We start from the raw sequence: 23,243 nt of genomic DNA, 5'->3' as shown, positions 1-23,243 counted from the left end.
AGCACACCAAACAACATCACTTAATTGACTGCTTCTTTTCCAGCATTCAGGTTTTGAGGATATAGTCTATGCGCCTTGTGTCGTACCGCAGGCCCGAGTGTAGTGATAATTCAATGGACCGTTCTGTTCTATATGTACCCAAATACATCATTGAGGGGACATGACACGGGCTGGGGAGGTAGGTGATGCAGAGCGCAAAGAACGTACCTGCGTCGACATGTCCACCCAGGTTGGCTGTGGTCTCGGTTCTGGCGCGGTCGACAATAAGCCTGTGCCCCCCCCCCCCCCTGTGAAAGTGACTGAAGACTGAAGTCATAGTTGCAATGAGTGGTATCCTTCGCAGGCATCCAGGAATTGTAAATGGTTTGCACTCAGCTTGTCCACTGCAGCGAATTTGCCTTGCATTCGGTGGCACTGACGTGAGGGATGGGCCGGTGGACCGTCGGAGGTACATCCTGATGGTGTAGTATCAGTTGGTGCGGCGCCAGTGATGGAGTGTATGTCGTGGTGGTACAATGAAGACCTTGCAAGTCATGGCAAAGCTTGAAGTGTCGCAAGAAGTGCACCGCAACAATGGTTGTGTGACATCAGCTATGCCAGAAGTCCATATGCGTTGTACCCCATCGGCGAAGTCACTGTTCTTGTAGCGGTGCCCCATACCCCATACGTCGTTAGCAGCCAGGAGGTGCAGAGCTTCTAAAGGAATCGGTGGGAGCTTAGATTCACTTTTGGAAGCTTCATTCTCGGAAGTACAAAAAATGTACAACTTGTAATCTGACAAATTGGTGAAATATGGCTATGAGTTTTCGCTGGAAGCACTCTACCCTTCTTCCCTTGAAAATGAAAACGTGAGATTAGTAGTCGAAATTTTCAATGACGGCATTATGGAAGTACTGAAGACATTGTGTCCACGTATTAACTTGAACACCTGTGTAGGTACAGCAGAGTTAATCAGGATTATTTCTTTATGGTGGAAAATTTTAAATGTAATGACTCCTCACAAAAGCTTATATATTCGTAGAAGAGAGATGAAATGCAGGAACCTTTGACTAACTCAGACACGGACTAGCTGTTCATCTTCTTTAATATTTTGGCTAGGCAAGTGGGAAGAGTTCGCAGAAGGTTAGGAAATTTCAAAAAATAAACATTATCTTCTCTGAAGTTGTCTACACAATCTACACACATAAAAAAAGTTTTGCATCATCCCGGTTCCCAGAACTCCTGAAGATAGACGTTGTCTGTGGCTATTGAATCAGACATAGTCCCTTTGTTCAGAGATGTCACTAAACCGCCCAATGATGTGAACAACCATGCATGAGCACTGTCTATTAGACGAAGGGCGTCCGACATCCGATTAGTTCCACCCATTCCACCAGGAAGGAGGTACACAGCTCGTGTTGTCTGTATTTCAACCATGCCTAGACGGTCAATACCGCGGTTCGATCGCGTCGGCATTGTTACTTTGTGCCAGAATGGGCTCTCAACAAGGGAGGTGCCCAAGCGTCTCGGTGTGAACCAAAGCGATGTTGTTCGGACATGGTGCGACATCCGATTAGTTCCACCCATTCCACCAGGAATCCGATTAGTTCCACCCATTCCACCAGGAAGGAGGTGCACAGCTCGTGTTGTCTGTATTTCAACCATGCCTAGACGATCAATACCGCGGTTCGATCGCGTCCGCATTGTTACTTTGTGCCAGGAAGGGCTCTCAACAAGTGAGGTGCCCAGGCGTCTCGGTGTGAACCAAAGCGATGTTGTTCGGACATGGTGGAGATACAGAGACACAAGAGGTGTCGATGGCACGTCTCGCTCAGGCCGCCCAAGGGTTGCTACTGCAGTGGATTCTGCTACATAGGAAATGTGGCTGGTAGATACCCTGACAGCAACGCCACCATGTTGAATAATACTTTTCGTGCAGCCACAGGACGTCGTGCTACAACTCAAACTGTGCTTAACAGGCCGCATGATGCGCAACTTCACTCCTGATGTCCATGGCGACGTCCATCTTTGCAACCACGACACCATGCAGCGCGGTACAGATGGGACCAACAACATGCCCAATGTACGGCTCAGGATTGGCATCACGTTCTCTTCACTGATGAATGTCGTGTATGCTTTCAACCAGACAATCGTTGGAGACGTGTTTGGTGGCACCTCGGTCAGGCTGAACGCCTTAGACACACTGTCCAGCGAGAGCAGCAGGGTGGAAGCTCCCTGCTGTCTTGGGGTGGCATTATGTGAGGAAGACGTACGCCGCTGGTGGTCATGGAAGGCGCCGTAACGGCTGCACGATACATGAATGCCACTCTCCGACCGATAGTGCAACCATATCGACAGCATGTTGGGGAGGCATTCATCTTCATGGACGACAATTCGCACCCCCATCGTGTACATCTTGTGACTGAATCCTTCAGGATAACGACATCACTCGACTAGAGAGGCCATCATATTCTCTCAACATGAACCCTATCGAACATACCTGGGATAGATTGGAAAGGGCTGTTTATGACCTACCACTCTGAGGTATCTACGCCGATCGCCGTTGAGGAGTGGGACAATCTGGACCAACAGTGGCTTGATGAACTATTGGATAGTATGTCACGACAAATACAGGCATGTATCAGCTCAAGAGGACGTCCTGTTGAGTATTAGAGGTACCGGTGTGTACAGCAATGTGGACCACCACCTCTGTATGGTGCAATGTGTAATTTTCATAAGCAATAAAATGGGTGGAAATAATGTTAATGTTGATTTCTACCCCAATTTTCTGTAAAGGTTCCAGAACTCTCTCAATCGAGGTGATGAAAAACTCTTTTTGATGGGTGTATTATTGCGATTACAATTTACTGTGTGGATGAACTTTCTCTGAAACACAGTTAGCCTGGACGATTTCATAGCGACCTTCCTGAGGACTGGTTTGTAAAGTACAGACAACTGGCAGGGGTAGAATACCATGTATCAATCAAGCAAACATTTGTGGGCAGAAATATTACATCACTATTTCTAAGCTTGTTAGTCCTAAATATGAAAAGAACTTATGTCACTCTTTCTAAGTTTGTTAGCCCTGAATGTGAAAAGAACTTCCTGCAGGAGCAAAACTAAAGACAACAGGCTACCAGTCTGATACTACATAATTTGCCTTCAAATTGGGAGCTACGTGATTTATGTGGTTGTCATATAACTGAGAACATTCGCAAAATAATTCTCTGAGTAGCAACAAATTCATTTCTGGAAAACTATAGCAATAAAAAATAAGCACAGCAGACCCACATTGAAAAGGTTATAAGAAGAGGAATCTGGAAACATCGTTAAAAAAGGTGATAGTTCTTTTTAATCTGTCTGTTCCACTAATGCTGCAACAGAAATGGCAGTCTTGCGTAAGTTGTGCGCTGCCTCGATAAACCTATTGTCGCTTTCTTCTTGGCTTCTTCTACTTTCTTCTTGTTTCTAAATATCTGCTCTAAAATATTTTACTTGAGCTGGGATGTGTTGCTGCTTTGAAGTGACCATGTAAAGGCAGTACAATACATCTTAATTTCTTCATTTCACTAGTATACCATGGTTTTTCTTCACTGTATTCTGCCTACGTTGTCGCATGCTTCCAGGACTTTTTGTTCTTCTGTCAAAAGATAAGGTTAGGTTTGGTTTTGATGGTCAGGAAGAACACTTTAAATGCATAAGTTACTTCCACTTCATGTAATCCAGGCTGCCACCCCACTGCAGATAGCACTGTTAGAAAAGAACTTAACATTTCCCTTTTATGACCCTTTTTGTTAATACACACAATGTCAGGAAACAGCAGGCTGATTAACTATTTTGAATAAAGTTCCATAACCAATGCTCTGTTGTCAGAGATCACAGTAAGCTACAGCTGCTGTAAATATTGCTGTGATGATTTTCTGGTATTTCTATGTGATATGAGTAATTTGCTATATGTTTTTTATTGTGTTTATTCATTCATTGGCACATCACCTTTCCTAAAGCTTATTCTGCCAAACAAATCAAGGTACACATTATTAGGAAGATGGAGCTACTGTAGGCTATTCCTGTAAAGTATAGAAATAATAAATCACGGCAAGAGGAAAGTAGTTGCTTTGAAGAAAAAATCCAGAACACTTTCTTTTGTGATATATAATTACTGTGTTATATCTTTAAGTTCTTTCCAATCATTTATGTAACTTTTCACGTTGAGATAACATTTTCTGACTCCAAATACTCGGATAAACTATGAGACAGCTAGTAGCGTAGTTTATCGGGAATATCTAAGGATTTCTGATTTTCTGCCTCATGTCTGCCAGTAACATGTTAGGCTTTTATGAAAATATGCTAGAAACCTTTTCTCTATTTCCATTTCAAATATTTCTGAACTGTGTTAAATTTAAACTGGATTCATAGCATTTCTGGAGATAAATTTGTCATCTCCTTTGTACGATTAGCAAATTTCTTCCCACTGTCCATGTAAGAAATTCTGTCTGAATTATGTAACTGAGTCAGCATTTGTGGTTCTGAGAAACTGCACGTTCTCTCTTCTTCAACAAAACGTGACTGATGAAGATGTTTTATCGGTGTCATGTGACTGTCATGGCCAGACAATCCATTTGCTATGGAGATCACGCCTGTTTCAGCAAATACAAATAGATATAGAAATAAATTATCAATCAGGGTGTTGCACTATGTCCTCATTTTTAGTTGTGAGTACTGCAACGGGTAATAAACAAAAGTTAGCAGTGATTTCAGTCACTACTTGCAGTACAGTTAACATTACCCAAGATCAAATTAATATTGTATTATCCAAAATGAAATTAATATTAAATATGCACTTACAATGACTTCCAAGTTATTTCTGCAAAGTGTTATTTGTACTCTAATTGAGTGATGAGGTTTAAAAAATTATGATGTGGGCCTGTGGATTGTCAGATCTAAAGTAACTTAATTACAGTACTTGTTTATGGCAGTTGTCTGTAGTTTGGTTCCATTCTTTATGTAGGTTGTATAGCCACTCTCCTTTCCTTATATTATGAGTATGGTAATATGATATTATTATCCGTCTTGGAGCGTTTGTTCAGTTTCTGTGACTTTCAAATGACGTTTCTTTACACATAATACACATCAGTTACCTATAGTTTAACGAGACGTCCTTTTTCCGTATGTAACATGTGTGTTACATTTTGATGAAAAGTCTAAGTGTGTTTCTGTAAGGTGTTCCACAAAGTCAGAGGAGCATAGTTTTACTGCAGTGAACTGTGCATTGTAATTTGTGCACAACTTCCTCCCGTTAGCAGCTTGCCTTACAATGAATTATGTGTCAAGTGTTCTAGATAACTTGCCTGTCAGTATGTACAGTGTGTGCTCAAAGCTGAATGTGACATTGATTTATATGTAGTGTACCTCCATTACTTCAATCCCTTTATAGTACCACTGTGTATTTTGGTGGAGATACAAGAAATTATGTAGTTGTTTCCTGATCCTGATCAATTGGGTAAATGGTGACAAACTAAACTTCTCAGATTATGTTGAGTGTATGCAGAATGATTTTTAAACAGATTTGTGTTCCTAGCAATCAAGAAATAAAATATTTTGTGTCCATTTTAGCTATGTTCTAATGAATGAATCAGCTTTGTTTCGAAAGTCGACAAACATCTGAGTATCTTGTACTATATTGCTACTCTTATGTATCTGTCTGAATTTTATAATGGTTTAGTGATTCGTACTGTCATACTACTATTCTGTGCTGAAGAATAAATTTCCGTTAACTCTGTGGCTCGAAAATGTTTAGTATTTCTTATCATTCCAACCAGACTACTGATTTTCCATGATTATCTTAGAAAGTTGCTTTAATGAATTCAGTGTTCCACAGATTAAGCAGTGTAGGAAGCAGAATTTCGAAGTATGAGCCTTATGATGAAATTAACGGCACTCTGTGACAGGATTTTCAGTCAAAGATATAGAAGAAACTATCTGCTCATGTTTAAGATTCCTACAGTTCTGGAGAAACAGGGAAATAGAACATCTTTTTCTCATTTTTTGAGTTATTAAACATTGTCTCAGGAGGTGCCCTAGTCCATCGAATGATTTGGGTATCGTGTGACGTCAACAAATTTTTCTAGTGGATATGAAATTTTACGAAAATAACCAGGGAAACGTATTCTTATATTCTATATGAGCACCGCTGCGTGATTCCAAACGGAAAAAATCCGTTTGTTGTTGCATATGATGATTTTGTATTGCAAGAAAACGCAAATCCCTGAGGCGAGAGATAGAAAGGATCTAAAATTACACTTTGCCTTCAGGCCTACAAATGCATGTTCTAAGTAAATCTTCGAACAAAAACACATACAGTGGTTTTGTTCAGTTACTTTACGCAATGTTACAAAATTCCTTACTGTCATTACAAAGTGATGTAGAAGAAGGAATCACGGGAATACTTATGTCATTTCAGTACCAAAATTCTTAAGGTTCATATAGCTGTAGGGTGCGTCACAGCAGAGTTTTGACACAGACCCGACCATCAGTGTGTGACGTCAGAAGGGTGAGCGCAGGCCTTTTGTCCAGGTGGTCCTGGCCATACTCGCCTAGGGTTTTTAGCGGCTTCTTGTCGGCGTGGTCGATGGTGTATTCCTGTGGTGCTGGCTCAGTGGCCTTGAGCTGCCACTGACGTCACCACCTCGCCGCCTGTCAGTGGCTGCACGTCACGTGCTGACCACGGCACCTTCTTCGATTGGGCGTGAACTGTTAATGTCCCTTGGGCGTTGGCATCCCGAGGCAACGACACTATGCATGTACCTTGCGTAAAAAGTTAACGGTTCTCCAAAGCTTTTCTCCGATGTCTCATCGGGCGTCTTACAGGCAGCCAGTCACCAGTCTGCAGCAGCCTTCGCCTTAGGTTTAAGTATTCCGGCATCCTAACCTCGAAGTACCCACTTCCAGTATCAACCGTAGCGGCCAAACAACCCGGCCGCTGTAATTCATATAATACAGCACATCTTAATATTTTAGGACTTGTTATCACAGAGCACGCAACTTACAATTTGTTTTACTGGAAAACAGAGCAACGCCATCAGCTCAGTGGTAGTGGTTCTGGTATAATGACATTAACTTCATTATAGCCCACAGCCATATATAATTGCTGAAAGAAATTTCCGCCACTCAGCTATCAATTGTTTAGTTATTTTAAATAATCAAGCTTTTGTCTTTACGATCATTCTTAAGTACATGTTGGAATGTTAAAATACGTCTGACGTCTCTGCGAGATATCGTCGTCGATAAAACATATTTCTCATTGTTGTATAAGAGAATTTGAGTCCTTATCGAGGATGCATAATATGGCTGACATTGTACACAGTGAAAAATCATTAACACACAGTATGGCCTATTTTATGAGCAGAACTAACGAATGTAGATCTGAGGAGTATGTTGGCTGTTATTGTGCGTTAATGGTTTTTCACTGTGCACAGTGTCAGCCATACTGTGTGTCTTCGAAATGTAGTCATACCTTGTACCACGACAACTGGTCTATAAGACCATAGATATGATTTTTCGACGGTGACATGTCAAAGACAGGTCAGACATATTTTAAAATTTCAACATGTGCTTGAGAATGACTATACAACACAAATTATGAGCGTGTAAAGTAAATGAACAATTAACAGCGAAATAGGGCAAATGTCTTTACAAAAAGTGGTTCTGGCTTGTTAAAGGAACATTTATTACAATTTATTTTTCCCAGGTTAGGAACATGGAAAATTCTCCTAGGGTACTGCGGACATAGCTCTATCAAATGGTCTTGCCTGATTCTTCTTTCAATCTTAAATTTCACAATATCCTGAATGACTCTTACGAAACCTTGACCATTGATTTCAGTACTCCTTACGATACCAAGATAGGACCATACATCACCTAGTTTCTTGAAGGCTGTTAGTAACATGCAGAATCAGAGCCTTGCTCAGAATTTATGAAACATAAGTAATTCATAGGTATTGCTCCATTCTACAATTTCGTACACCTTACATATGTGCACTGATTTCACTGAATATGTTTAGGGGTCGTCACAGAGTCTGACAGTGACGTAAATGCAGCTTACATAAATTACTAAGTCAGAGACAGTATAACGGTCAGTTAGGTTGTAAGTCTTTTCTATGAAGAAAGCATTCGTTTCATACAAATATTTTTTCTGTGTGTTTGAAAATGTGAAGGAGAAGTTGAACTTATATTCGACAGTCATGTACGAGAGAGACGAGACTGGTCTGGGACTCACACAAAGCATATAAGAGGCAAAGTGCTAAATTATTCCTAATAATTAATAATGAATTAACATTGGAACGTATTTGACCTTTTACGATCCTGTGTATACAATTTTCGTATCCATCCTGTGAGATAGACCTTTTGCTGTGGGGCGTAATTCGACAGGCGTCACTGGGTAGACAATATTTTGCTACCGACAACAGCTGAAATATTTCCTGAGTGAAGACGGAAATTAACTAGCAACCAGAGACTCTCAATTACGATATCATATTGATTTCATCACTCTATTTCATTACACATATATAATTGCTTTCACCCAATAGGTAACAAAGAGCTTTAAGTAAATTAGAAATTGACATTTTATTCGCCGAAGGGACATGGCTAATCGATATGATTCCATTTACCCAAGCACTGGCAGCGCATTAGCAGTCACCCGTATACGTGAAGTGACAGACTAGGACGTGTGGTGAAGTACACACTTGCCGAGAAATGCATGTGGCGACGAAGGTGTTGTTCTGTCTTTTCAAAGTAGTAGGTACTGCGCCATTGTTCTTCGACTGCAACACTGAGAAGCTTTATGTGTCTAATACAAGAAAACTGTATAGCGCTGGTGTCGCCACAATGCTAGTGACATTTTATTCCGTTGTGGTTACGAAACTGGTTCGAGAATCTCAGTATGAAGACAAAGTAGGGAAATATTCAGATGTTTTTACCGAAATTCTTGGTGCAGCCGCTGCTTTCACGGCTATGGTCTGTAGCTTAACACTACAGCAGCGACTCGTCGATATTTTGCATTTGCAGATTGTTACAGTAAACAAGATACTTTTCGAGAGCCGATTGACAAACTGTTTATTTTCAACACCATTTCTGAAGTGGACACTTACAGGAATTTTAAGTTTCTCAATTTATTTATACACCTCTACAATGTATTGCTATTCGGATGGAGTTTTCATGATGACACCGGTCTTAGTCCAAGACTTCATCAGGAATTTAGCTGTTCTACAGTTCTTCATGTTCAATGTAATGCTTGTGAGAAGCTTTCACCGACTGAAAGAAAAACTACTGCTCGCCTTTGGAGTATCTACTGAGGAAGAACTTGAGAGAGCAATTTCAGTATCCACAACTGACAGGAACAGCGATACGCGAAAATTAGAAACCCCAGCAGCAAAATATTTTCCCGTAGTTAACGAAACAATTGTCTGGTCTCGGAGATCAGTGAAAGAGTTTTGTAACAGCGAGCTATGTGACGGCCCGAAAGAAATGTGTGGTAACAAACGCATTAGTCTGGAAAAGTTAAGGAGAATCCACTGCCTCCTCTGTCAAATTAGTAAGACTATCAACGCAGCGTACAGCGTACAAAACTTTGTTGAATTGACGAGTTGTTATATGACCACTGTGTTTCTCACGTACTATGTTATTGTTATTTTCTTGGATGCGAACGCACAGTGGGGACCGCATGATCTGTACGTAGATGTGCAGATGACTGTGGCGTGGATCATACCTAATGCGTGGCGCGTGTGTAGCTTAGCCTACAGCAGCGAAATGGTCGTACGTGAAGCGAGCCGTACTGAACAAATGGTCGACAAACTCATGCTGTTACCAGTGCTGGGAGACTACAGGCGCTGCAAGGAGCTTCAGCTGTTTGCCAAACAGTTGGCTCTTGGCAATGTCAGCTATAGTGCCGCGGGATTGGTGACGATGAACTTGGGAATGCTCAAGTCCTTTATAGCGACAGTAGCTACATATATGATCATACTTATTCAGTTCGCACTGCCTAATGCAAGTGGGCAATAGAAGCTGCAGTGACTAGGCAATGCCACGTGACTCTTATAAATCTGAAACCTTTACTTAGCTTTCACAGTGTGATGTTGTTATTGAAAACTTATATTTTACGTCTTAAGACAGAAATAAAGCATCTTGTAAACTTTCTTTTTATAACTGTATTACCGTTAATTCTTATTTCTCAAGATCGCAGCCACAATCGTATTTCATTAACATTAGAGACACACACTGTTTCTGTTGGTTATAGAATACACCTTCTAAATAAAGACAATATATAACATAAGCAAACTACAATGTTGAATATGAAGTATTTAAAAATGTATTTGGTGCGGTATGGTTACGGCTCTCTCAAAATTAAGACGATATGTCTGTGGCAATTCTCAAAGAATACAACCCAATCTTGAATACCTCATGCACACAGTAACATCCGTAAACTTGCTGAGCCTTATTACAGTTCAGAGTGTCCCTTACTCATCACGTCATTAAATATTAAACATGAATGTGGTGTATCAGGAAATGATCTCGTTAAGCAAAACAGCAGTATGTGACACTGAATGTTCACTCGTTTGAATATAGAATCCTTCATGAGTTTTATCGAAGTGTTAAACATTCATTTTAGAGTACCAAATCACGTCTTGGGCAAATCTTAGCAGACCTACTCTTAGACGTACTCAGAAGATAATGTATCTGAAGATGCACAAGTAAACTATCTTTTTGCGTTTGGTACAAAGGTAACAATATATTCATGAACGTCGTATATCGATAAAGGATATCGTTAAGCTGAATATTATAATGTGACATGAAATAGTAACTTTCCTGAATTTTTTATCTTTCATCTGTTTCACCAGTGAAACATCTGAGGAATTAAGGTAACTAATTGATTTGCGGTGTCTCATTGAAATCTGGGGCCTATGTTGTCTAACCTACCTATCAACTACATTTAGATGCTTATGTACCTGGACAGGAAGAAGCAAACTACCATTCGTTTTTCTTTTAAACGTAGAAACAAAAACTTGACAATCTAACCTTGATCGTTAAGTAATGGACAGTAAGTAAGCATCAATTGCAAGTAAATTATATGTAGTAAGTAGATCTGATTATTGAGCAGTTAGACTGGATAACGAAGAATTCCGCCGTCGATGTGTCTCGGAAGTTAATTATTCATATTTAGGTCTTTAAAAGTATATTCTTGCTTTAGGTCCAAAGGTGTTGTCGCTACCACTTATCCTATGAATAAGTACTTTAACGTACTACAGTTTTTGTTGCTGTCCTTTATGGTCTTCAGTCGGGAGACGATTTGATGCAGCTCTCCGCGCTACTCTATCCTGTGCGTGCCTCTTCATCTGCGAATATCCTGCAACCTACTTTCTTCTGAATCTGCTTACTGTATTCACCTCTTGGTCTCCATCAACGGTTTTTGCCCCCACCGCACTTCCACCAGTACTATGTTGGTGATCCTTTTTTTCAGAATGTGTCCTATCAAATGATCTCCTCTTTTGGTCAAATTGTGCCACAGATTTCTCGTCTCCTCAGTTATGTGCAGTACCTTCTCATTACTTGCATGATCTACCCATCTAATCTTCAACACTCTTTTGTAGCAGCTCATTTCAAAAGCTTCTTTTCTCTTCTTCACAAAACTGTTTATCGTTCCATGTTTCACTACAGTACATGGTTATACTGCAGACAAATACTTTCAGAAGACAGTTCCTTTCACGTAAATCTATATTCGGTGTTAATAAATTTCTCTTCTTCAGAAATATTTTTCTTGCCATTGCCAGTCAACATTTTATATATTCTCTATTTTAGCCATCATCAGTCATTTTGCTGCCCAAATAGTAAAACTCATCGACTGCTTTAAGTGTCTCGTTTCCTAATCTAATTTCTCCAGCATCATGTGTTTTAATTCTACTATATTCCATTATTCTTGTTTTGCTTTTTTCATGTTCATCTGATATCCTCCTTTCAAGACACTGGCAATTCCGTTGAACTGCTCTTCTGAGTCCTTTGCTGTCTCTGACAGAATTGCAAACCTCAAAGATTTTATTTCCTTTCCCCGAACTTTAATTCCTACTCCAAATTTCCCTTTGGTTTCCCTTAGTGCTTGTTCAATGTCCTGATTAAATAACATCTGGAACAGACTTCAGCCCAGTCCCACTCCCTTCTCAACCACTGCTCCCCTATCAGGCCCCTCGACTCTTATAACTGTCGCCTGGTTTCTGTACAAGTTGTAAATAGCATTTCGCTTTCTGTATTTTATCCCTGCTGCCTTCAGAATTTCAAAGAGAGTATTCCAGTCAGCATTGTCAAAAGCCTTCTTCAAGTCTACAAATGCCTTTCCTTAACCTATTTTCGAAGATAAGTCTTAGGATCATTATTACATCGCGTGTTCCTACACTTTTCCGGAATCCAAACTGATTTTCCATCTTCTGTAAGGAATTCGTGTCAGTATTTTGCAACCATGGCTCATTAAACTGATCGCAGGGTAATTTTCACATCTGTCAGGATCCGCTCTCTTCGAAATTGAAATTATTATATTCTAATTGAAATTATTATATTCTTCTTGAAGTCTGAGGGTTTCTCGCCTGTCTTACACATCTTGCTCACCAGATGGAAGAGTTGTGTCATGGCTGGCTCTATCAAGGCTATCAGTAGTTTTTACGGAGCAACATCTACTCCCAGTGATTTGTTTCGACTCTGATCTTTAAGAGTTCAGTATGGTGAGCATATATACACTACCGACAGATTACTTTGCTGTATGTGAATAGTAATTACAGATTTATGATCACTAAATCCCCCGTTCAGCTTTATATGCTATCGAATAACATTCAGGTTTTAAGAGTGTGTCTGCAGTTAGGTCGTTTTCTTTTTTGGTAGCTACATTTCATTTGTTAATTGGATGCAAGTTAAGTTGCAGGAGACCATACCAAGCCTAAGTATTCCCAGTACACAGGAGTAACGTCACATATACTCTTTTAACGTCTAGAGAGATAACATATGCTTTTCTGTTTCAGAATATGTAGCTGTATCTAAGCATATATCGGCTAGAGTGCTCATTGTCGTGTGCTGTATATAATAAGCCAACGATGAGGATTGGTCGACTGACCAGCGTGGATGCGGTTTACAGGCGATTTCGCACATCCAAGTCGGTAAATACCCACCTAGTACCCACAACGCGCCTCAGATACATGATACGCAAGCTCTTAGAACACGTTCTCACACTTGAAACATGAGATTACTCTAGAATCAGACGATGAGGTACACAGATTCTGTACTGGGGGTAGCAGTGACGTCTGCCCACCAGCTATCACTAACATTGCTTCTACCAAGAACAAAATGACGACCCCGCATAGAATGGGAACTGCCAGAGAACAAGATGGAGAATAAGCAGCTGTAATCTGAAATATGTAGTTCCTTAATATCACTGTTCTCCATAGAGCCTACATTTACTGTAGGTAGTTGTTACCAAGTATCATGTTTGTAAAATTTGGTCACACAATTCTATAAAGGAACATTTATGCCTGATATCTTATTTTAAACGTGACGTAAATTCATCGAAGTTCTATAACTATTTCGTTACGAAATTTGAGCTTGGTGGATTTCTTTATACTAGGACACATGCCTCTACGAGGAAATATACATTCCAAGTCAATCTTATCCTTGGTTTAAATGTCACTGACAATTCAATCGTGGCGCAGCAGCCAGAGTCAAAGTGAAATCTCATAATACCATTGTACCTTACGTAATAGTTGGTTATCAGCGACGAGAAAGGTGTAAGCAGCGAACATAACGTGAGTCGTCATCTGTTAATTGGTATGTGGTGATATTATTTTGCAAGCCGAGTTGTTTTGTCTCTGACACACAAAAAAAAAGTTTCTTTCATGTTCATCAGCAAAACGTCTCAATGTTCGCATAACCATAACAGCCTCTGAGAGAAACAAATGAGACAGCCAGGGTATGTCATAAATCATTTTCTGCGGCAGTTAACTGAGAAAACGGCTGGAGACAGAATTGACTATGTTCCTACCTAATTCTTTTCACAAGGTCTCAAAGGAAAGTTCTACTTCAAGCCGGTCACTTCGCGTTCTGGATGAATTTTCGTTCCAACTGTGCAGAAGCTGATGCTAACGATTCGAGGACCTCTGGTCAGTTCGAAAGGCTGGATCTTAAACCGGGTATCCTGGCTGATTTTTGCATGTCTTCTGTGTCGCAACTCACTCTCTACATTAGGAAAACGTCTGGCCGTCAACCTAAAGGAATTAAGGCAGAGTGAGCAACACATTTGATTCAAAAGATTGCCAGTGGTTCACTGAACATAATTCACATATTCTGACATGTGAAAATTCATTATGCAGTGGTACTGTCATACCCAAAACTATCCAGATGACCTGATTCGCCCACATAACGTAGCTGTTTTACAGGTCATTTAACTTTTTTACAGCGCAACCGTTTGACTATACAAAACGGATACCACAAAAGATCACTAGAGAACACTGTTCTGTAAAGTAACCAGCTGTAAATAAACAGCACGATCTTGTAAAGAATAGGAAAAGCATCATCAGAGTTGAGACAGTTCTTAACACTTGCAAACTCAATTCTATGACGTTTCCAAATCCCCACCACACTCTTTAGAATTTGATTTAACTAACTCCATCACGTAAGTAATTCCAGTGATCTTTAGGCAAAATTAAATATTTTTATGAACTAGAGATTTTTTGACAAAATCTGGACGCGTGAAAACCTATAAAAAATCGATGCATTTCTATTCTTTAAAAGGTTTTCCCGCACCTGTGAAACCTCCTTCCTGATACGAGCGTTTTGTCAAAAACTGTATTTTGAACGAAACATTAAAAGCAACTTGATACACAGCGACACTCTATGGAACCTGAAAATTAACATCGTATGAGCAGTAACTTCTCTGTACTCATGCTTGATTGGTGGGTTGGTTGATTTTTGGTAAGGGATCAAACAGCTACGTTATCCGTCCCATCGGTTTAGGGAAAGATGGGGAAGGAAGTCGGCCGTGCCCTTTCGAAGGAACCATCCCGCCATTTGCCTGAAGCGATTTAGCGAAATCACAGAAAACCTAAATCGGGATGGCCGGATACGAGTTTGAACTCCTGTCCTTCCGAATGCGGGTCCAGTGTGCTAACCATTGCTACTAATGACTGAACAATTACTTGTGCACATGTCTGAGCTTTAAAAGACAAGACGAACTTTTTTGTTCTGAATCTACACTGAACCCAAAAACCTGTAGCCATTGTAACTAAGCAGTGCTTTTGCGCTTGACCAAGTCTCGATCATAGCAACATTTGACATTGGTGACTAGGCATAAAGAGTTGAGAAATAACGAAGTTTTTTACCAATATCTGTTAGCAAATGTGAAGACAATTTTTGTGCTCTGCCCGAAATTCTATCAAGACCCTTATCTACCTGTTACCTACACAAAAAACGTTGGCAAATGTTTCAAATGAGGTACCATGATATAAAATTTTGTGATGGGGACTCGAACCCTGCACATAATCAGATTGTTAACAAAGTAAAATCAGTTGTTGGTTATCAGATCCTTTCACAAGCAGCGAGATGTTTGAATCTGAAATGAAAATACAATTCCTTCGCCGGACCGGGATGCGAACCCGGCACTTGCCACCGTTGCTTTCTTTCCTCGAGTTGTTTCTTCACCAGTAGTGAGATGTCTGCATGTTTGGTTAGAAACAAGGCATCTATCGTTATTCTTTACAACACATAAAGGTACACTACAAATGGAAATTATTTGTGCAGATGGAAGGGCTTGAAATGAAACCATGTAGGACCAGGAATCGAACCCACATATGTGCCTTCCGTGGAACCCTAGAGGCGTTTTTCATTCTCGGAAAACAACGAAATGGTCGAACTATATCTTTCCGCATTGGTCAGATACCACGAAAGAGGAGATCCGAATTCCAATCCCAGTCCAGCAAAAAAATTTTCAGCGTCACACTCTCAGATGAAATACGAGCCCTGTGACCTTAACGACCATTGGGTCATTAAATATCGTAATGTGTCTAGAGTAAGGAAGATGGATCACTGGCGACAAAGTTTCTGTTTGCCGCGACTTCCGCTTCTGATATAGCCCAACCTAAACCTGCTTTGCCCCATTTTGCAGCGAAGGATATGACGTTTATTATACGGATTCTAAACTACGGTTCAGCCTGACGTTCTTCAATAGGCATTATTAGATGTGAAGGAGATCTGTTCGTGTGTGTTTAAAATTAATGCTAGAAGCGGGAATCGAACCCATATCCAGTGGCGGCTCGTAGGTATACACTCTGAGTGCTCAAAAATTTTTAAATTCAAATAAATATGAGAGTGCGAAATCAATAGCATGTGCTGTATAACAGTTATGCTTATCGTCATATTTATATCACTTCAGACGCTGACTATAATAATGTGATTAACATGTCTGAATAAAAGGAAGTATTATTTTGAGGAATTTTGTTTTGTACATAAAGTACAGTTTATGGCAAGAACGAAATAATGTTTAAGCTTTCCTACTCTCCGTTTCGCATTTTTGTGTAAGTGGGGGTTTTCGTACTGTTTTATTTTTTCGGACAAATGTACAGGATTCCTAAATCATATATTAGTTAATGAATTAACTTCTGGGCTAGATATCAGGAATTCTTACGTTGCACCCACACAAAAACTTATGCTTATTACACACATCCTTATTAAATGTTTGCTTGTAGTCACGCCGATTTCGTCACTTTCCTAGGCAACGGATCTGCTCTGGGATGCCCTAGTTTCTTTGCGACTATATTTTCGTGGTAATTTACTTTTCTGTTGGCTCTTAATGCAGATTCAACATCTTTCATGTTGACACTTCTCAGGAAAGCCGATTCCTGCATAGGAGACAACCAACTCCAAACACAAACTGTCATTTGCGGAAATGATTAAATTCAAGTTGTACTATCCATCAACAAGGTCACTTGACCAGAGTTCCAATTGGGCTCTGAGATCCGTAAGGGCCAAAAGCACGCTGCCTTCGATCACTGATACTGAAGTAAATGTCAGAGAAACCATTGAGACAGTTTTCCGTGAATAGTCAGATATAAGTAGAATGTGGGCTACGATACAGATAAACCTGACTCACCATAAAATTAAAAGATGTCAAAAGCATGAATAAATGCTACAGTCTCAGAACCGACGATGAGCTTTACGGTTCTCAACGAATCAAATGGATTATTCTGTGGTGAAATCCGTAACTTAATGTGGTATATAATGGAACGTAGTCGAATTAAGTCGGGAGATGCTGAGGGAATTAGATTAGGAAATGGGACACTTAAAGTAGTAAAGGAGTTTTGCTATTTGGGGAGCAAAATAACTGATGATGGTCGAAGTAGAGAGGATATAAAATGTAGACTGGCAATGGCAAGGAAAGCGTTTCTGAAGAAGAGAAATTTGTTAACATCGAGTATAGATTTAAGTGTCAGGAAGTCGTTTCTGAAAGTATGTATATGGAGTGTAGCCATGTATGGAAGTGAAATATGGACGATTATTTATTTATTTATTTAGCGTATGGCAAGTACAAATCACGTATGAAAAATCTAAAAGTACATAACACACAAAACAGTTACAATATCACAAACAAACATCTAGGTTTGAAATATAATCGATTGCACCGTTAGTCGCATCCATGAAGTCCCTTGTTGGCCCAGGGTAGGCCCTCAGAGGGCATTCTACCACGATATGGTGAATTGTCTGCCTGTCAGCGCCGCAGTCGCACTGTGGTGATGGCACTATGCTCCATTTGTACAAGGAGTCCGCACAACGGCCGTGGCTCGTCCTGATCCTGTGTAAGTAGGCTGTTTAGGTTTTTTTATTGGTAACGCCACCTCTGTATGAAAATCACTGGGTGTGCTGTGTGCACTCTGTGACTGCTTTGCATTGTTGTAATACTCGCCATTGTAGTGTTAGGCAGCTGGCTGTGAACAGCGCGTAGCGTTGCGCAGTTGGAGGTGAGCCACCAGCAGTGGTGGATGTGGGGAGAGAGATGGCGGAGTTTTGTAATTTGTCATGAACTGCTATATTTATGTATGATGATATCAAGGTAAATACATTGTTTGTTCTCTATTAATATCTTTCATTTGCTAACTATCCCTATCAGTAGTTAGTGCCTTCCATAGTTTGAATCTTTTATTTAGCTGGCAGTAGTGGCGCTCGCTGTATTGCAGTAGCTTGAGCAGCGAAGATTTTTGTGAGGTAAGTGATTTGTGAAAGGTATAGTTTAATGTTAGTCAGGGCCATTCTTTTGTAGGGAATTTTGAAAGTCAGATTGCGTTGCGCTAACAAAATATTGTGTGTCAGTTTAAGCACAGTCATGTATAATTGTTGAAAGGGGACGTTTCATATGTCGACCCTTAGCCGAGGATACCTCACTGGAATCTTCTGATTTTTTCTTGTAGTTTGTGTATTTAGTGTAGCTTTTGTTTATTGCTAGCGCGTAATTGTAGAGAGAATCTCCTTTGTAGTTGTAGCCTTTCATTGTTGTACAGTAAAACAGTTGTGGCAGGCATATAGATTTGCACCAAGTATTTCGCAGCTACGCTTGTAATTAACTAGATATTATTTTCAGTGCTATGTTAATGTGTTCTCCTATTTTTGCACTTCAAATTGTGCTTTCCTGTGTTATCGTGTGAAATATTGTGACAATTATGGCGTGTGAAAAACGTAACACTAGGCTCCAAACTAAACTGAGAAATAATAGTGACGACGAGCGTAGCTTATCAGCGCCGCCGAGTAATGAATTTACTAATGTTCAAAGTAGTAATTTGGTAACTGTGCACAGGGAAATGGAGCGGGCGTCAAACAATGGCGTGGACAGTGAAACAATTAGTGAAGAGGGAAGCATTATCGATCGATCGGTCGGCAATAGCTCGCCTCAGGAAGCCGAAGTGACACGACACGATCTCGCAAATACTGTAGATTCAGGTTTTGGATCCTCACCGTTTTCTCAAATAAGTCAAGACACATTTTCTGCTGGTCAAAATGTGAATGTTTCCGGTGCAAATTCACTGCCGAAAAGCACTGAGGAACATGTTTCAGACACCAATGCATTGTTATTACAATTAATACAACAAATGGGACAAACACAGCAAAAGCTTCAAAAGTTAGACACAATGGAACAAAATCTTAAAAAGTTAGACTCATTGGAACAAACTCTTGAATAAACACGTGAAGATTTAACTACTGAGTTACATAACATTGAATCGAAATGTCAAAAAGTCTGTAATGACGTAAAAACACAAATTTGTGAGCATTTTCAACCTATTTTTTTGCGGCATGAAAATGCATTACAGAATCACGAAGCAGCCATAAAAAAACTGCAAACTATTGTTCATGAAAATCATGAGACCTTGCAAGCAAAATTTGACTCAGTTGCATCTACCGATACGGTTATGCAACTTGCAAAATCTCAGGAAAACTTGAAGGACACAGTAGATACGATTTCAACGCAAATGGACACTCTGAAACTTGGTTCAGAAAAACGTACAGAGGAAATTATTTCACTATCGGATAAAGTAGCCGATCTTTCAGATCAGTTCACTAACTTATCTACAAAGGTAGATGATGATCTGAATGACACAACACCTGTAGCCTTCACGGACACTGAAGAGTATGAACAAATTAGAAAATTCAAACAAAATGAAAATCAAATCAATACACAGTACAAAAGAGAAATCCGAGAAGTGCAAGATCAGTTGGCGCAAGTAGTACAAGAATTACATACTTCAGAGGACACTCGCGCTCCAGTACGGGAAGAGGGACATAGAAATACGGAACAGACACAAAATAACAACACAGGGCACTTCGGAAATTGTGAAAGAAGTTGGCAAGGTACGCCGAATTTTGAGATGGAACCGCCGAAACGACGTAACAATGACCGCCATGCGACTTGCCGACATGATGATTTTGACTATAAGCTGTTCATTACTACACGTAAATTCAAAACATTTAAGAATTCTGGCAACGACATTCATCCACAAGCATGGCTCCATCAATTCTCTCATTGTTTTCCTCCCAACTGGTCGTTAGAACACAGATTAGAATTTATGTGTGGCTACTTAGAGAATGAACCAGCTGTAAGGATGCGATCGGTCATTCACGATTGCCACAGTGAAGGAGAATTTTACCATGCCTTCCTCTCAGCATATTGGTCTCAAACCACACAAGACTGAGTAAAACATGGCATCATAATGATGAAACATTTCGAACAATCTGAATTCTCCAGTCTTGTGAAATATTTTGAAGACATGTTGCACAAGAATCAGTACCTGTCAAACCCATACAGCCCCTCAGAACTCATCCGCATTTGCTTAATCAAATTACCTGAACATTTACGACATATTATTTTAGCAGGACGTTGCAAAGAAGACATTGAGGCTTTTCAGGGACTGTTACAAGAACTGGAAATTGACACTGACAATCGGGGAACGCGGGAACAGGAGCACAACAATTACAGGTCACATCTGTCACAATTCCGCGATGACAGAAATAATACACGACAAGGCTATTCTTATAACGTAAATCGTGACCAAAACAGACACCACCCGTATGACAACCGTTGGCAGAGTAGTAATAATTACAGGGAAAGATCACCTCTCCGGGGTAATGACTATTACAGAGACAATCAGAGAAACAGACAATATGGGAACCAAAATAATTATTATTACGGGAGACAGAATAACTTTAGACGCAACGGTCCAGCGCGCAGTTACGATTCAGGGAGAAATTCTCCACCACTTAACCGACAAGAAAGAAACCACAGGAACTACCAACATGACGACAGACGATGTGATCGTAACGACAGACGTGAATTTCATCAGAACTGGCGGGATTCAGACAGAGCTGGGCACTTTCGACAACGTGAATTTGTAGAAGTTAGGTCTCCAAACCCCAATAACGACACGCGCCAACAAAGAGGCAGACAATGACTCGCACAGCAGGCAGCTGCGTGCGCCGGCTGGCTCAGAGAAAAATAACATTGACGCTAACCTTGTGAAAAATTCCAGTATTCTTTACCGACGTATACTGCATGATAATTGCGTTCAAGCTGAAATTCTGAGTACTTTGAAGAGTAAAAGATTGTACCACATTTCACATGTAGAACCGATTATTGAAAGATAATCTGCCTTTTAACTTTGTCTTTGCCATAAAACTTTTCACTTCACATTTCTAGTATGCTTTGTCAGATTTAGAATCTGTTAACATGTAACAATGTTTGAAGTGAAATATCCAGTCAAGAACCAAGAGAACTTATTTAAACAGAAATTATGAATGCATTGTTATAGTGAACAGACGACACAGTGTTGTTATTTGTACATTCTTGCTTGTTAGCTACACGATTACGTAACGACTATAAGGCTTACATACTTAGGACACATACTGGTACTGCTAATGAGATTTTAATGCAACATTTTGGTTTACTTGAAAATACATTCTGGGTTTAAAGTACTTTCTGTGAGATACCAGACGACAGAGTGATTAGTTTATGTGACAGATACACGATTTTATCACGAGGCTACTAATGAGTGACAATTTACAATGTTGCTTTTGCGCTATATCTGTTTTATATCTGCACAGTTTTTCTGTATTATTCTGGAAAGTAAAACATGTTTTAGTAGTAACTTTTGTGGTATAGCTACAATGAGACTGCCTTTTCCGTAGCACAACAATACGTTACAGCACAGTACTTCCCTCATCACGGCAATAAGCGTAATAACTAAGACATTTATACGCAAAGCATTTCACTTTTGTGTATTATGAGGTAAGTACATTGACTTCTGCAGAACTTAGCTTTCGGAGGACGATAACTACGACACTTCCACACAGATTATGTTGCAACAAGACGCACATTTAGCGCTACAGTACACGTATTTGAGTGATTAATTTTGTACTTAAAACATTTATTTTTAAAGATTTTTGAATTACAAAGAAAGTTTTCCGTGATACATTTCATTCCATTGCTGTAATCTGTAACACCTGAGGGTATAATTACATTAATCCAAATGCTTACTTTGTGCACCATGTGTGTGGCAACCACAAGGAACCCTAGCTAATATGGTATTTGCTTATACAACTTTACACATCGGTACCATATTTCTCTAACACACAAATTACACAGCTATCTGATCATTTAACTGAGAGATAAACATGTTTTTTACTACGTCAGTGACACATGTTTACGTAATTACACCGTTGGATAACTTCACACTTACGAAATTGTATTTTGTCTGTACTGTGTGAACTCTTCATATTTTTTCGGAACCATTGTGATACTATGAGAGCTTTGAATGATGTATTTGGTATGGATTCATAATTTTTAAAGTACGTTTGAGGCAGATGACACTTTTGACATGAGCAGAGAATTTTTTTAATTATTGGAGGAAGCTACGACGATTTTGAGATTTGACTGAGGTGTTATGATGTTATTTTTACGACGACGATGTGTACTATGCTGCTGAGGTATGTTTATGATTAATAGGCTGAGGGTATATGAGTTATTTGATTATGCTTCATATTTATAATGACGAAATATTGACGAGTGTCGATGGATACGTATATGTGTAATAAGGTAAGGAGTAATGAATAGTGGGTAGGGACTCTTGACTTGTGAAACAGGATGTTGGAAACCAAGAATCGTACTTTAAGAGTTATGAAATGTGTGTAAATGCGTGAATGTATCACAATGCCGGCGAAAATTTTTTGGACACTTATATTTATAGGATTTTGTTTCTACAGATTTGCAACGCTAATTCTTGACCTGTGAAATATTTTTATGTGAGACTGTCACTGTAGCGGAAACTGCTGTCGTAAATATTTCCGTACGAAAGTTAAGTGACCACCTGCACGTAATGCGTCGCGGGCACCCACCTGGGCGACAGCCGCCCGAAAAAAAAAAAAAAAAAAAAAAAAAGCCATTAGCCTTTCAGCGGCACAGGTAGAAAAAAAAGGGGGAGGCCATTGTCCGTGCTACTGACATTTCCTTGTTGAAAGCATACTGTGGAGCTCGTAATTTATGATATTTACTGAATTGCCTAATAAAATGAGAAGAAATATTTTTACATCTGCACACCTGATTATGACAAGCGTCTTTCTATGAGAGTTGAGAGAATTTCTACTAACTTATGAAATGTCACATGACTACTGAATGATATTTTTATGCTTTGCTTTTCATAGTTGCTTAT

The sequence above is a fragment of the Schistocerca serialis genome, chromosome 5, assembly GCF_023864345.2.
Source record: "Schistocerca serialis cubense isolate TAMUIC-IGC-003099 chromosome 5, iqSchSeri2.2, whole genome shotgun sequence".
NCBI classification, from domain to species: Eukaryota; Metazoa; Arthropoda; class Insecta; order Orthoptera; family Acrididae; genus Schistocerca; species Schistocerca serialis.
The sequence above is the reverse complement of the archived record's forward strand: the minus strand, read 5'-3'. Positions refer to the sequence as shown.